This window comes from Pelodiscus sinensis, chromosome 3 (genome assembly GCF_049634645.1).
Source record: "Pelodiscus sinensis isolate JC-2024 chromosome 3, ASM4963464v1, whole genome shotgun sequence".
NCBI classification, from domain to species: Eukaryota; Metazoa; Chordata; order Testudines; family Trionychidae; genus Pelodiscus; species Pelodiscus sinensis.
The window spans coordinates 116665254-116682026 of record NC_134713.1 but is presented as its reverse complement, the minus strand read 5'-3'; the positions used below and the strand labels follow the sequence as shown (position 1 = coordinate 116682026).

General features: G+C 46.5%; 1 long non-coding RNA gene across 2 annotated transcripts in view; it reads left to right on the top strand.

Annotated features, from left to right (window-relative positions):
• The window catches only part of LOC112544035 (uncharacterized), a 395246-nt gene extending 387287 nt beyond the window's left edge, over positions 1–7959 (top strand). For both annotated transcript variants that reach the window (XR_012902339.1, XR_012902340.1), the window contains 2 exons: positions 4675–4749; positions 7839–7959. This is a non-coding gene — a long non-coding RNA (uncharacterized LOC112544035). The remainder of the gene's footprint in view (positions 1–4674; positions 4750–7838) is intronic.
• Positions 7960–16773: the final 8814 nt, after the last annotated feature.

The following is a 16773-nucleotide window of genomic DNA, read 5'->3' as shown; positions in this document are numbered from 1 at the left end:
GAAGCCATCTGCCTAATTGTGCTTCATCAGAAATCAATACGAACATTGATTTAGAACTCTGTCTCACCGGAGGACCATTTTGGGGTGGAGCAGGGCTGGGGAGGAGTGAGGAGAGAATGGTGAAGGAATTTGGTAAGGAGAGGGGACAGAAAAATGCGGTGTCCTCCACATCACATGCTATATTATCCAGGGACCAAGAGTCAGTGCACAGAGCTTCAAATGCCCTTGATCTTAGAATTGGGAATTTAGCACCAGAGCAAGGTGGAATAGTAGGGTACAATGTAATTTAACAGCTGGTTCTTGTCACAGCTGTAGTAGGGCTTGTGCAGCATTCTGCACCTCTACCTGTTCCTTGTCTTTGGGTTTTCTGGAGTGTCTGTCACACACTCCCTGCTGCCTCCTCATGGATATCGTCTTGGACAATGGGACCAGTGGAACTGAAAAGGGGAACATGAGCCACTTCAGGTTCAATATGGGAATCTCCCCACAGAACCCGCTCAAGCAGAAGAGAGAGGTGCCATGTGCCCTATCAGGCCCGTGGTTGGAGTCTCTGCCTTTCAAGTGCAGAAGCTTCAAGTGAGTGCTTCATGTGTCCACAGGACTGGGCCAGACTCTGCTCAATGCCAGCCCACTCCTGCGTCTATGAAAATTTCCTGGTACAGGTGAATATTCCTGCTAATGTCCACACATTGATCAACTCTTGGGTATCCTCAGCTGGCCAACCAGCTTCCCCCCTCCCCCCAGAGGTGGATCCCTTCTTACCTATAGACTGTAGCAAAATGCTGTTCCACTGAAGCAAAACAGTGCAACATGCCTCTACCAGTGCAACGGGATACCAGGCCCTAGGCTGTGAAGGGTCAGGTAGTAAAGGGCTCAGTGTCTTGTGGGAGTGGAGGCCCTAATGAAACTTGAGTCCTCATACTTGCCTCTTATCCCTGGTGATACAGCAAACTGGAACAGGTACAGGGCCATGCCACAGCCTAAGGAATGACTCACTCGCAGCACTCTGGCATGCTTGTTTACTCACCTTGAGATAGGTTATGGACAATTGTGACACGTATCCATAATGGAAGCATACACAGTCACTAGTCTAGAGATAGAGGGCCAGCCTGTGTTTATAAAGGGCACCCTGTGTGAACTTGTATTTTGGCACTACTAGTCCCTGGAGGCTTCCCAGTCCCCACCCAGCCTCCCTGCCCTGCCATTACTTCTCACCCTCCAGCCCAACTTATCCCTATTATGTGCACTGCTTTGCATTATATCCTGCTTTATGCTATTCAGCAGTAATGCAAGGAACTTACAGTATTGTATCCTGTAGGACATTGGTTTTAGCCATTAACATGAGCCTTGAGGCCTATGAACATTGGCATGCCTAAACGTTAGTAACTCATAAGTCATGAGGAACTAGAAGTATGGTGTAAGGGAGAGTTTTGTCCCTATTATATCAGCTGCCCACAGAACACGAGCTGACACTTCTGGAAGGTTCTGGATGGAACATCCAACCACAAAAGTGCCATGGCAATGAATTGACGTATATGGTAACAGGATAAAATTATAAACATACTAACCTATACAAAAAGGACACCTTAGAGGGGGAGATAGGCAGAAAGGCAAACCCCCTATTGAATATGCATTAACATGGTACCATAATATAAAGGTGGCATCTCGGGTGAAGATATAGAGATGCTGGCAAGGGCCAGAATGACAGCCTCTGGTGAAGATGAGGAAAGTGACAGTAATGCGGCAGGTAATGGCTAACATTTTGGGTTGTTCTGCAAGGGATGTCCAAGTGTACTTTCCATATTATCTCTATCTACCTTGCTGAATTCGCATGTGTAACTTTACTAAATGTGTAAGTAAATTATTTATTGGTTAATATAAAGGAGTTCCTCTAGTGTGACTGTTGTACCTGTGTACATTGGGGTTCCCAGCGATAGAATGATTGTAATAATAATTTAATTGGGCCTAATCTTGGCACAGGAACTTGTCAACCTTGAGTACCATGCCCTGAGCAGCAGATTGGTCTGCCCACCTCTAAGGCCAGTCTCATTTGCACTTATTCATGGAATGGTCAGTCAGTACTTTACCCCACTGGGTTTTATTTCAATCAATCCCAATACATGATTGCAAGCAGTTAGCGAGACAAAGTGGGTGAATTTCATTGGAACAACATCTGTTAATGAGAGCGACATGGTTTCCACCCACACAATGCTGTTCTTCAGCACTGGGAAAAGTATGAGAAACTAGCACAGCCTATTACATTTTCCCCAGGGAGCACCTTTGTCAGTGTCTTAGCTGAGCCTCATCAAAAGCCCACTGATGTTAGTAGAATGGTCTTGTGACTTTTGAACAGGCCTTACCCAGACCAGTAGTGTGAGCTAAGACCTAATTTGCAGATTTGGCAAAGGGCCTTTCAAGAAAACATAAGACAGCACAAAATTCATACTTAAGCTTGAAGGTGCCAGAGAAATTAAAGTCAAGACTCCTTTTTATAAACACCACAAGCGAACATTCCTTTTATTATTTTTTAAAAATCAGCGATAACATGACTGAGCTCTTGAACCCTCAGTAAAGCCCACCCTCCTGGATTAATCAATACAATTATTATAGCCTGGAATACTTATGACATTTTATTGAGTGCAAGCTTTCTGTGATTCAGGCCTTCTATTACAGGTCTATACACAGAATGTTAAAATAATTCAAAGTAAACTCAGATAGGAAAAACAAATATAATGGCAGAGGGAATACATTTTTAAAGCAATGATGTGATTTAAAAGCTTATGTCCCATTTTCAAGTCACATAGGGATTTAGGTGAATAAATCACTTTGAGACTTATTTGTGAATATGTATGATACAGTTTTTAATTACATTTGCAGGATCACATACTTTTCTCCTTCAGGACCCCTGCCTCATCCACTGCCCAGAACAAATGGTGCTATTCAATTTTTTTTTTGCACTCTTCATTCAATGTGTGATATTTAACACGCATTCCAGACTAGGCATGGCCAATAAGCAGCCCATGGACCCGATGCGGTTCACTAGGGTTAGCTGCTGGCCGGCCACCAGACACTTTATTCACCTGAGCCTCCGCAAATATGGCTATTCATAGCTCCCAGTAGCCGCAGTTTACCATTCCCAGCCACTATGTGCTATGGGAAGTGGCAGCCCAGCCACTTCCTGAAGCTCCCAATGGCCAGGAACGCTGAGCAGCCATGGCTGTGGACATTCAGGTAAATAAAGCATCTGGCAGCCCGCCATCAGTTAACCCTGGAGAACTGCAGCCATCCCTTGGGGCACTTATTGCTCACCACTGTTCAGAACCTGCACTGGATACAAAATTATTTATTTCCTCCTGGGCATTTCCATGGTGGTGTCCTCCTAGTATTTCAGAGCTTCACAAACACTAATTAATTTATCTTCACAACACCCCTGTGAGATTGTGTTTTTACTGTCACCATTTTACTGATGAGGAGCTGAGGCCCAGAGAGTTTAGAGCCCACATTATCAGATGTGGCTACTAATTTGGGGAACTCAAACTGAGACACCTGAGGCTTGATTTTTCAGTGAGCTTGGCATTTACACAACATGTTCAAACTACAGCACCCATTGACTTCAGCTGCAGCTGTAAGTGTGCAGCACTTCTGCAAAGATGGCCAGGGTTGTCTCATATTAGGCACCCAGAAAATGAATACTCATGGTTTAAAAGACTTACTTGCCTTGCGTGACGTAAGAACTCAGTGGCAGAGTCAGGAATACAATCCACTTCTCCAGGGCAGCACTTCACTGCTTTAGCCAGGAGACCATTGTTTCTCAGACTGTAATCCCCTGCCTCAGACCCTACACACCTTCCAAATTCCAAAGAAACTCTGGGATGCTGTTCAGTGAGTTTAAGAACAGCTCTCTTAAAGCGGCCGAATAGTTTAACAAAGCCATAGTGCACAGAACAGAATGTTGATCAGAGCAATGGAGAACCTAATTCCTGTCTGCTTTAGGGGCCTCTGAACCAGTTGAACAGTTTCCCAGGGATCCTGGTCTCTGACAACTCAACTGTACTGATGATCCCAACCAGCATGAAATTGTTCAGTTTCACAGCTGTTCTGATCTTTGGCAAAGGAGCCATTCCTATTTTGGCAGATTTTTCTCTGGCCTAACACAAACTCCATTTGACTAACCTACCTCCTGTAAATGTGGGATTATTTAAGTAAGGGGTTCCCAAGTCTGAGCTCCTCTCTGTGAGCTGGGAACAGAGAGACTCTGATACTTGGGGTGGTTTCAGAAAACCATTCTCTATCTTCTCATGTTGGCCAGGATAGAGACGACCCTGCCCCTTTCCTGTCTCCCACCCATGCACACTTACTTAAGCAAAGCCTCCTCTATTCCCTATGTGGTCTCCAGCAGTGTGCAAGAAGCTCCAGTCTCACCCGTCTCCCTAATTCCGATGCTTTTAGGGGAAAAGAGACGTTCAGATAATGTGGGGAGATGAGGCGAGGGGGCATCAGATCTGTACAGTAGAGAATGTGAACTGGGGCCTCAGCTCAGTCCCTCTCCCAACAGCCGGACCCTCCCATACATTTTTGTCCCTTGTAATGGATCTGCTAAGCAGAGCTATATACTGTGTTTGCTTGCCATGCAGATGCTTCTTCCTAAAATAACTCAGTCATTTCCTGGTTCAGGACCCTTCTTTGGCTTGTCGAGGAAAAGACAGAGAGCTGCAGAGAAGGCAGATGCAGCGAGAAATACCAGCAATGGTAGGCAGAGTTACACATGGAATAGGCTGTGACCACCCCAATTACAGGTGAACAGCAGTGGCTGCAAAGGGAGCCCCCCCCACTCATGAGATAGTCTGACTGAGCCTGGAAACCAACACGCACCTATTTGCTACAATAGAGATTGGACTGTACAGCGAGCCTTGACCCTTGATTGGATTGGGACCCACACTGGAATTCCTCCACACAGCTAATCCCAGGCCTGGCCTTAGGGCAAAGCGAGCAAGGCAGTTGCCTGGCGCCCCATACCTTCAGGGCCCCGTGCCACCCAGCTTCTTGCTCACTGCCCTGGCTGGGAGCCACTGAGCCACACTGTGCAGCCAACCAACATGCCGCCTTGGCCCCGAAAACTCTTTGGCCGCACCTAGCTATTTCTCACCTGAACAATAACTGTTTAAACCTCTGCACCCAGGGTATATGCAGCTTTTCCCTTTTCTGCTAGCCCTAATAAAATACCCTTTCAGTGTATCATATATCTTAGTAGTTATTGAGACCCATCAGGGCTAGCGCCTACAAGGTTTAGCTGCTGGGTTTCCTTGCTCCCAAGGAGCAGTACATGTGACACACTACTGCTACTGGCCAGTCCACTAAAGCAGTGCTTCTCGACCAGGGCTATGTGTACTACCCCTGGGAGTACGCAGCGGTCTTCAAGGGCACACATCAAGGTATCTAGATATTTGCCTGGCTTTACAAGAGGTTACAGAAAAAGCAGTAGTGAAGTCAGTACAAACTAAAATGTCATACATTGACTTGTTTACACTGCTATGTATACTATACACTGAAATGCAACCACACTATTTATCTTCCAGTGGATTTATTCTATAATTATCTGGTAAAAATGAGAAAGTACGTGATTTTTCAGTTATAGTGTGCTGTGACACTTTCATATGTCTATGTCTGAGTTTGTAAGCAAGTAATTTTTAAGTGAGGTGAATCTTGTACACCAGACATATCACACTCCTATAAGGGGTACCATGGTCTGCAAAGGTTGAGAACCACAGCACTAAAAAAATGAAGGCAAGAATCAATAAAACGAGTGAAATATTGTTCCATGTGTCTAATATTTGGAAGGGGAAGAAGATATAGCTACACACTAACATGAGCTTGTATAGCACTATTGTCCTTCCCACTTTTTTGACCATGCGGCTCCAAAATGCAGCAGGAAGCTGAGTGCATTCTACCAGCATTGGTTAAGAAGACTATTCAGAATTTCTTGGAGAAATCATGTAAGCAATATGGAGAAGCTGTACCACACAGATCACAAGACAGAGTGGCCCATATTAGACAGATGACGATGGTAGTTTGGCCATGATGTCAGATCACCTCTTGTGACAAAAGTATCAGGTACATTGTAGACTGGATTTCATCTAGAGGGAAGAGAAGATGTGGAGGCCAAAAATATGACCTATCATAAGACAACTCAAGAGGATGCTGACATCCTGGAGACAACTCCTGATGGAATCCAGCATCTTGCTCTGGATAGATAGTAGTGGACAAAATGTGTAGCCTCACACGCTCCCCAGGCCCAAGAGAGTCTACGTTTGCGAGCCCTGAGCAGAAATGACACTGGGAGAGCTGCAGGAGTCCAGCAGTTGATTCAAAGGGGAAAGGTAGCTGCCATAACTGCTGTGCGTGCAAGTTGGTGGAAGCATCCCAAGTGGAAGGCTGAGCCCATCAGCAGGCTGTCTGGTGCAGGTTTCCACTTCCCCTTTTAGGTCCCTTGTGTGGCGTGGGTATTACAGCTCTCTGGGCCCACACACAACAGGGTGCTGGGGGTGCTTCAGCTCTATGCCCTCACACCTCTCACATCCACCCCCTCTCACGTCTGTCCTCCCCTTCAAAAAATGTACCATTGCCTGCATTCTAGTCCCTGAACTGTTTCCCCAACCTCTCCCTAGTTCCTCAACCTGCAGGCCCAAGTCCAACACCTGTCTGAGGGGCACAAGGCTGAGAGGGTGAACTGAACTAGGCTGGATAAGCAGAAAGACAAGAGCCATGATTCAGGGACAGTGGAAGAGGCGAACAAGCAGCCAGTGCATTGAGTTGCTACGGAAATCATTTTCAAGAAGCCAGAGGCAGGGGAAAGCTGGGCTGTGGGTACATGATGATGCTGAGAATTTTTTTTTTTAAACCCAAGGAAATTAAATGTCCTCCATCTTCATTAACACAGTGGTAACATTGCCCTTTCATGCCCTTTGCCCTTCTAGAACATCAAGTTCAGTGCTGCACAAACCTCTGAAAACCAGGCAGTGTTAAGGTAGCACAAACATAAGGTCTCAAAAATAAGAACTATAGAGAGCATTTAGGTACTCATGACACAACCATAATGCTGCCCTTTATTGGGCGTGATGCGCCAGCACATTGATAACACACTCACATAATAACACAAACACACTGCCATTGCAGCTGCCACCAAACACTCTGAAAACAGAGCATGTGAGGCCTGTCGGAGTTGTAAGCCTAACAGCTTTTCTGTGCTGAGGCTACACTGGATCCTGGAGAACAAACAGGAGCTCCCCTCACCTAGAACACACCCAGACAGAGCCTACTCCACACAAATCCACTCTAAATATGTACCATTCCCTTCATCCTTTTCCTGAGGAGTCCTTGTACCACATTGCCTTCACTTGTCCTTCATCAAGCCCTGGAACATGCCTTTACGTTGTCGATAATCCCTGTGCCTGCTAATGATGCAGTCTGCAGAAGTCGGGGCTGAAAGAAGGCATATTTGATCCTTTGATGCACACATGCACCTCTCCTTATGTCACAGTATTTTATGCCAGCTAATCCCTCCACCATGCAAAACAGCTACTCGTAGCACACGGAAAGCAGTACATGCAGCACAATGCTGGAATTGAAATCTGTGGCTTGCAGCACCAACAATGGCACATTCTCTTGGAGCTTTCTCATAGGCTACTTAATTTGCCCTCCATCTTTATTGAATCATCCTTAGTGATTAGTGTCAGCACTAGGAAACAAAGTTCACAAGGGCTAGCACATACCTTACCTTTGTATGGCTGAGTTTTCAGCTAGATAAATAAGTGTTACCATAACTCCTTGTCTCCTTTCAGATATTTGAGTATCGCTGACATCGATGTTCTAGAAGGGCATGAGGCACCACTGAGCAACCTTAAAGATACCTTAACGAGGTACTTAAATATATAGGAATACATGTACAGCAGTGTTATCTGCTGTCAAGAGACTCACAATATTGATGGTTTTCTTAAAGTTGCAGCATTTTGAGGCCTGTGACTATGTGAGCATCTCAGCTTTGCAGAAAAAAAGTCTTGAAAAACATGAATCATAGAGGATCAAAAACTGAAGGCAACTAAAAAGAAAGACCCCCAAATATATACGTGGGGGAGAGCATTAAGCAGGCAATAGTAACCAGTGTGCAGCCCTCTGCCCGTTCCCAGTGAGTTCCCTTGGGGGTTGGAGCAAGCTAGTGTGAGCCATTCTTATGGTGAAGATTATTTCCTGCGCCAGTGCTGCCTCCCTTGGGGCCTTTATGCTACTGAAGGCAAAATATGCACACACACATATTTGAGGGTATTTTTAGTTGCTTTCTCTTTTTTGATCCTTTATCTATAAGCTGTCACCCCACGTTGTAATTTTTCAGCAGTTACACAGTTACACAATAACAGGTTGCACCCCTAAAATCCCTGGGATTCTCTGGTCTGGCAACATTCATGGTCCTGCATGATCACAAATGTTCCAGGATGAGAAAGTCCCGGAGCTACAAGACAGTGGGGGGCCTGGCCAGTGCGCGGCTCATCTGGGCTGCAAGGGGAGACAGGGAGCTGGTGTGTGGCTGAGCTGGGCTGCTGGAGCCCACATGTGACTCGGTTGTGCTGGGGGAGGGAAGGCGCCAGGAGCAGGCACGCAGCTCAGCTGGACTGGGGAGGGACCATGAGCTAGTGCAGAGCTCAGCTGCACTGTAGGTGGAGTCAGGAAGTCACCTGGGGAGGGCGGGACTGAAATGACCTCCCCTGTTCTGGAAAAATTCCTTATCCAGGACCAGTCAGCTCCCAAGGGTGCCAGACCAGGGAGGTCCAACCCATAACCACTTTTGTCATCCCTAAAGGAGGGGCTTTAATTTGTGCTCTGCTTGCAGCGACCTCTGAACCATTAGGCAGGTGAAAGTAACCATTGTGGAGCCTGCTGCCCCTTCTCAGCCCTTGGGGGAGTGAGAGTGAGCTAGTATTGAGCCATTCTTATGGTAGAAACTATTCCCAGGGCCACTGCTGCCTCCCTCAGAGCCCTTACGCTGCTGAAGGCAAAGGTGAGAGGCAAATTATAATAATGAGTTGGACTCATTATGTCTGACATATGAAGCTCTCTCTAACAGTCAAGAAGCAAGTATAAAACAGCTAGTTTTATATTTTAATGACAGACCAATCAATGAGTTCCAAACGTTTCAGTCATTACATTGCATGGCACTATACACATTGTGACATGGCTTTCTGATACATCCATTACGCTGCTGCTATGAGCTAGCTTCACACAGGAGCTTGGGCACAGTGGCACTGAGCATCACCACACCTAGCTTTTAGCCATCTATAAAAACCTATAGCCTAAGGTAATCATCTAGGCTTCTCCACAGTGAACTGAGAGAGGCAGGCCCTTGAGCATGGAAGTCCCTAAAGCAGCACCAGAGGTAGTGTCTCACCTAAGCAAGTCAATGGGAGAGGCCAGCCCAAGATGTATGCGCTAAACCCTATCCCACTCTTGGAGATGGGACCCTAAGTCCAAGCTGCCTGGGATTCTTGGGTACAGATTCCCTCTTGGAAGTAGCTAGGTCATTGCGGGAACGGGCCCGACTTCAAACTTTTAGCCCCATCTCTAGCATAACTACATGGGAAGTGGGAGACACCCAATTCAAGTCCACTTGAGGTGGTATGTCTACACTACAGTGCTATTTCGAATTAACTTAATTTGAAATAGTTAATTTGAATTACGCTAATTCAAAATAACGCATCTATACACAAAAACTATTTTGAAATAGCATTTTGCTATTTCAAAATAGCACGTCCACACTGAGTGGACCCTGAACCGAAGTTAAGGCTGGCCGGAACCAGTGCCGGCAGGGCATCAGGTTGGGACTTAGTGTGTGGGGCTGCTGCCTGAGGCTAACTGAGTTCCATGCTTAAAAGGACCCCCCTCCCCCAGACAGATAGTTCTCAGGGTTCCCCGCTTGCTTGTCTACCTCGATGAGGGACAGCAAAGCAGTCGTGTCTTGGAGTGCCCTGAGTGCCTGCACTCGGGACACCACAGCACTCAGCCACATGGAGCCAGAGCTGCCCCTGGGCATGCCGGTGCATCTCATGGGGTCGTTGCCATCAGCCCGGCTGTATTTGCTGCAGGCTGCCATCCGAGGACTCCATCGGGGGCTGTCAGGATCCAGGAGGCCCTGAGGGAGAGCGTCCACCCCAAGAAGCTCTCAGAGCCTCCCCGATCCTTCCCACCAGAAGCTCGTGCCCCATTCCTCCCTCACATCTTTCCACTTACCCCTTCCTAGCCCCCCTTCCTGATGTCAAACAAAAGACACGTATGTTCAAAAATAGAAACTGGGTTCATTGAACAAAACTGGGGGGGGGGGATGAACCTCTGGGGAGACTGGGAAAAGGAGGTGGGAGAGGGGAAGAGGGGGTGGAAATGGGGAAGGGGAAACCTGGGAGGAGGGAGCTGGAAGGGAGAAGCAAGGGAAAGAAGGGGGAGGGGAAACTCAGGGCCCAGGGTTGGGGGTCTCACCGGACCAACCTGACTTTCATGCAAACCTGCTCCTGGGTTCGCATGTGGCCTTTGGTGGCCAGGCTGGCAGCTATCCTGCCACAGACATCCGCATTCCTCCATCTAGGGCTGAGATCATGGAAGTTGGGGGCATCCCCACCCAAACCTGAATAAGGTCCATGATCTCCACCCTGGACCAGGAAGGCACCCGGGAGCTGGCAGATTGCTCCTGGGGAGTGGTGGAGGGCTGGCTTCCAGTGGCTTGCTGGCTCATGTTTTGGGGCCACAGGGTCAGGGGCCCCGGTGGCCACTGCTGGCTCTGGGCTGGCAGGCTTGGAACTGGCACAGGCACTGTGACCAGGGTTTACCCCTTTAATGGCTCTGGGGCTGGGGGGAGAGGAGAGTAAGCTTTCCTGGTTGTGCCCAGAGTGGCCACCAGGGCTCCCTGAGAAGGGCTGGAGGCCCCCTATTTCGAATTAAGTGTCTACACAGCACTTAATTCGAAATAGCTATTTCGAATTTGGTATTACTCCTCATAGAATGAGGTTTACCAAATTCAAAATAAGGACTCCACTATTTCGAATTTATTTTGAAATAGCGGTTTGCCTGTGTAGACGCTATTAAAGTTAATTCAAAATAACGGCTGTTATTTCGAATTAACTTTGTAGTGTAGACATACCCAGGGAGAAGAGAGATTTGAACTAGTACCTGTCTCATCTTAGGTTAGTACTATAACCACTGGGTTGTGGAGTATCAGGGGCGGGGGCGGCCCTAGACTAGCTGCCAGCAACTGGAGCCCTAGGCGAACCATTCAATTGATGCCCCCACCTCCAAACCCCTCAGTGATATTGCGCCACCATTTGGCGCCCCATTTAACTTGGCGCCCTAGGTGACCACCTAGTTCGCCTATATGGATGGGCTGCCCCAATCAGGGGGAGCACAGTGTCTCCTGTTTAAGCTGTTCCACATGGATTAAATACTTTAAAAAAAAAGTAGTAATTCAAGCATGTAAACTGGTGCAAGAGGCAGCTGCGTCTGAGCCAAGTATGCTAACCAATAGATCACAGGGTCATTCCCTTGCTTTTTCACACTGTGCTTTCTGTCAACAGGCAAGACTGAGAAAGCCTCACATGAGCATATATATCAGAGCCTTGTGGTTAGGGGATTCTCTTGAGTTAGGGGTCTCAGAGGTATAGCTGTGTTAGTCTGTAACTTTAAAAACAACAAGTAGTCCTGGGGCATGATTCTGGAATTTAGACCCCTAAAGTGGCAGTTAAGTTGGGTGCAGAAGTCTTCTTGAGAAGGTAGCCCCTATAAGACTATACAGAAATATGAGAAAAGCTGTCTCTGTGGCAAATCACTTACTCATGTACTTAAAGTTACATACCTGTTTGAGTACTGCTGAAGAGGAATGGGACTGCTCGCATCCATTAAGTTAAACACCTGCGTACATTATAAGGACTTAAAGATCCACTCATGCTTTGTTGTGACCATAATTATAGTTGCCATATGACTTCTGCTTACATGTTCTTAGGTATCTGAGACTGTGCGGACTGATACAGTATGTAAAAGCAGAATTGATTTCCAAAAGTAGTGAAAAACAGCTCAGAATTCACTGTATATTTATACTAATAATCACAGCTGTTATTTGGGAAAAGAAAGCACCCTTTACTCAGTGCAAACATACGTGTTTGTGTTGCAATGTCTGTGCATTAATTTAGACCGTGGAGCAAACCATTATTTCCCAACCAACAAATTCATGCCAGCATTTCCTGGTGGGAACAGGGGCTAGGTCTCAGATCAGCCTCTCCAGCCAGCGAAAGAAGCCAAAAAACAACCTTGACATCTCCCTCCCAGGAGAGCTGTTTTCATGTATTGCCATCCTTATGTGTATAAAGACTTCAGTGCATAACCCTCCTGCTTCACCAAAATGATAGTAAAACAAACACTCACTTTTTCCAGTGACAATAGCAGTAAAACACATTGTCATCTAGTTTAAAATCATTCCTTTAGTTGGGCATATTGTGCTGAGTGTTTATTTATGGCGATCTAACACAGTCTCAGGAACTCTTTTTACCCTTATTCAATAATTAATTATGATTGCCATCTATGACAGTCATTATAGCTATAGAGGAACTAAAGATTCACCAACCTTTCACTTTAACTGTTCCAAATTATGGATCCTTAAGCATGCACCTTTTTTTATGAGACAACTGTTGAAAAAGAGAGCCAAAAAGACCAGCACTGTTTGCTACCCCTCTCTGTTAATACACGAGGTCTCTGCCATCAGACAAATGAGCCATTTAGTGATGTTTTAACTCTAGAGCTTAGGGAACAGCCCTGAGCGAATGAGACAAATCTGGTGATCTGCAGCTGAGAAAGTTGGAGCACTTCAACCACATGAGGGCGCCTCTGGACCCAAGTCTGAAGAAATGCTGTTGCTTACACAGTTCACTAAGAGAAGCAGCAGCAGGCAAGATGAATGCTCCCAAATTCTGCAGTGGTTACTACGCAGCTAAGTTGCTGCCTGGAAGGCAGTTTTTTGGCATTTAGTGGTGCCCTATGACACCTAAATTATCATAAGGTCAGAGAATTCATTGAACTCTCACAGCACGTATGCACTTTTAGATTCATTTGTGGCTATTCAGACCAAGCCTTTAAAAAAAAAAAAAAAAAAACCTACTGTCGGCTGTAGGTAAAATGATAATGCAAGGACCACCAATAGAATCCGAAGTTGTGTTAATAAGCTGCCGTGCTACTGTATCAGAATCAGACAGCCGATTGCTCCAAACAAGCAGTTTGCTGTGCCAGCTAAAGAGCAGCTCTGAGAAGTTAATAGAAGCCAAGCTGCAAGCTGTCGTCTACCCTGCCATTTTTCTGATGGCTTCCCGCTGTTGCTGTCGCACAGGCGTGGCTATGCCCGTGCAAGCCATGGTGGGAGCCACTGAGGGTCCAACAGCCACCTATGGATGAATTTTCTGGATAGGAATATATGACATGGTTGTGAACAACCTTGTGGCAGCCTTGTCTACGCTGGTGCTGCCAGTGCTAGTGTAGCCGGGGGGCGGCAGTAGAATCATGGCAGTGCAGACAAGACCTGAGGGGATTTAAATAAGCTGATGCTTGAAGGTCATGATGTAGCCTGGATGTTTTTACAGGAACCCTTGGTAGCTGGCAGGAGCGTCATCTCAATTCTGCTCCTGGGAGAGGGCCAAGATTCCAGTCTCCGGACTGCTACTGCAGGGCAGAGGAGAAGAGGACTATAAAGGGAACATGGGGTAGAGATCGCTTTCCTCTGAGACAAGGGCCAACAGCTGTCACTGTGAAGGTGGAGATACGCAGATGAAAAACCGAATTGAGTCTCTTCCCAGAGCAGGAGGAGCAGAGTCAAAACAAGGCAACTCTCCTTTAAAACGACCCCAACACCACACACACATACACCATAATTCATGCTACATCAAAGCAGTGATTACCACAGCTTCCTGGCTGTCTATTTCTGTTTATTTATGGTGCATTACACATCTTAATGCTATTCTCATGCCATGGTTCAGCTGCCACTGTTCTGTATTCAGGAGGCAAATAAATGCATGGCTGGGATGTATCATGTGTTGTTCCCTGAGAATAAAAGGCAGTGAAAGCACATCCCCTTTCAGGGAGCAACAGGTTAGGGCTGTTAATAGCACCTCCCATAACTGCTTCCATCCCCTTGACTAGAGATGGGGGAGAGGCCACAGAGCTGTCCTCCCTCCCCCCAAGCTGACTTCTTAAGCTTGGCTGGATTCATAAGAATTGTTACATCATCTTTCTGCTCTGTAATTGTTTCAAACCATAGTGAGCTGCAGGGTGGTTTTTTACATCAGTCTCAGAAAAGCACTAAACTTACTTGCCTGTGAGCCCTGCTTTAAACTGACTTTGAATTCCTGTCGTCAGCTCAGAGGTAAAAACTGCCCACTGCAAAATTACCCACTATACCACATGGGCCCAGTCACCTTCTATACAGCAAGAGCAATGATGATTTGTAAGTAAATGCAGTGGCTAGGCCAAATCAAAGAGAGAAGATTTATTTTGCCTTGCTATAAAACATCCCAACCCTCCCCCCTAAGCCTGACTTCTCATTACCATTACTCTTCTTGTGAAATGAAAGTCATTTTGTTTATGCCATGGGAAAAATATATAATCTCTTTAAGTACATAGACAATATCAACATAAAACCAATACCATGGAAAAAGGAAAGTGATACAGAACAGGCAAAGGAAACAGAAGCTATTGTACGTGCAACCCTGCTGTGAGTGACACACACGATGTTGCTGAACACATACTGCTATAGCCTGGTGAGTAGGAGTGATGCTTTTCAAAGGCTCTTTTTACGTACCTTAGTATTCTACCCCTCTTTATGGCAGTGCTGATTGCACCATTAGCTCATCAGAGCTTCTGTTTGAAGCCCTCTTTCTGCAGTCAATTTCTCTGTATGCGAATGGTGCAAGATTGATAGCTGTGTAGCCTGACATCCTCAATCCATAGGGCAGGTATGGCAGAGGCATAGATGAGGGAAATAAGGGTGCTGGGGATGCAACCATATCCCCTGGCTTCAAGTGGTTTCCATTATTTACAGTTTGGTTCTCAGATATAACAATTGTTCCAGCAGTCCTGGGCAGAGGACATGAAAGTTGACCTACTCTTGTCTGCTTACCAGATCTTGCCCCTGAACTAGAGCGATCATCTCTGGTGGGCAGCAGGGAGATTCAATCTTATGCCTATTCAACCCCTGGCTTTTCTGCTGAGCATCCCAGGAAGAACGTCAACAGGGATGGTGGGCTTTGAGTTACAGATATCTGCCCGCTGGGGAAAAGTCCAGGCCTCACATTGTTCACCTAGGACAGGGTTTCCCAACCTATGGGTCAGGACCCAGATATGGGTCGCCATTACATTTCAAAAGGGTCGCCAAGTGTCTCCCCACATGGCTGTGCCCTCCCTCCGCTCCCCATTTTTTAATTGCCTTGGGTTACTAAGTCTTCCTGAATTGTCAAAATGGGCCCCCATCTGGAAAAGGTTGGGAACCACTGACCTACGAGAACAAATGCCCATCAGATGGCAGCATCTTTCCGGCACTGTGGTGCAGGGTCACATGCAATCCAGTGACCTATGAAGGAAAGTTTCTGGATCTCATTCTAAAGCCTTTAAGTCAACCAATGCCTGACGACACCCTATTTTCGGAAGCTATTACAACCAGAAAAATGTGGCCTGAAAGGCATGAACCTGGGAGCACATTTTGTTTTCATACTGCTGGATGTTTGTGCTTTTCACAGATGCAGAAGGAAATGCAGGAATTTCAGATATTTGCTCCACTAGGCTGCTTTTTTTAAAAAAAATGACTTCAGACCAAATGTTGATCTCCCACCACTAGAGATACAGATGAACTTCAGTCAGTAAGATTACTCCAGATTTATACTGGTGTACTTGGAAGACAGAATGTCAGGAGAGTGCTCAGATCCAGTGCAGAGATATCCTGCTCCACCCAGGCATCTCTGCAAACTTTCCCTTGCTGCCACAGACCACACTGAGTTCCAGCTGTGGAGTTAGCAAACCACAGCTGAGGAGAAGGCAGGAAGGGAGGGCTGAGGGAGTGGGGTGGAGAATGTGCAGCCTGTCCAAGCAGCTTGGAAAAGCTGGCAGGGAATTAATGCAGCCTGGGACTGCCTTAATTCTTCTGCCAACTCTCTGCACTGGGGAAAGTCCTACTTTAAAGGTTTTGGGAATAGTAACTCCTGGGAGAGCCCTGGTACCATGGCCCCTACAGAACTAAAATATGAAGGAGGAGATGTCAGAGCAGTTCAGAGGAACAGGGCCCGTGCCTTTTAGAGGCAGAAATGTTGCCCATTTCTTTTTGGGAGCACTACTGCCCAGAAGGAGCAAGCCTACAGAAGCCGTTGCTGAGGTTTCCACCGTCCAACAGGGTGCACTCTGGGGCAGAGGGCAGAATCTGAGCTATCATTTTCAAACTGACTTCTGCAGGCCCTTCTTCCATGATGTGCCTTAATCTAATACAGAATCTAGGCTGGAGAAGGAAGGGGCATCAAAATATATCCAGTATGATTTAATATGGAAGAAGAAATACTCCAGCTCTGTGATAACATTTGTAGAACAACGTGGTTTTTGTGCACAAGCTTTAATGTATATGGGCAGCAGCCACTGTGCTGACAGTTACATGGTAAGAGCTCCAAGGGAGCTGTTACAGGCTGCCAGGTCAATAATTGAGGGTTTTAAAGAAAGGTCTTA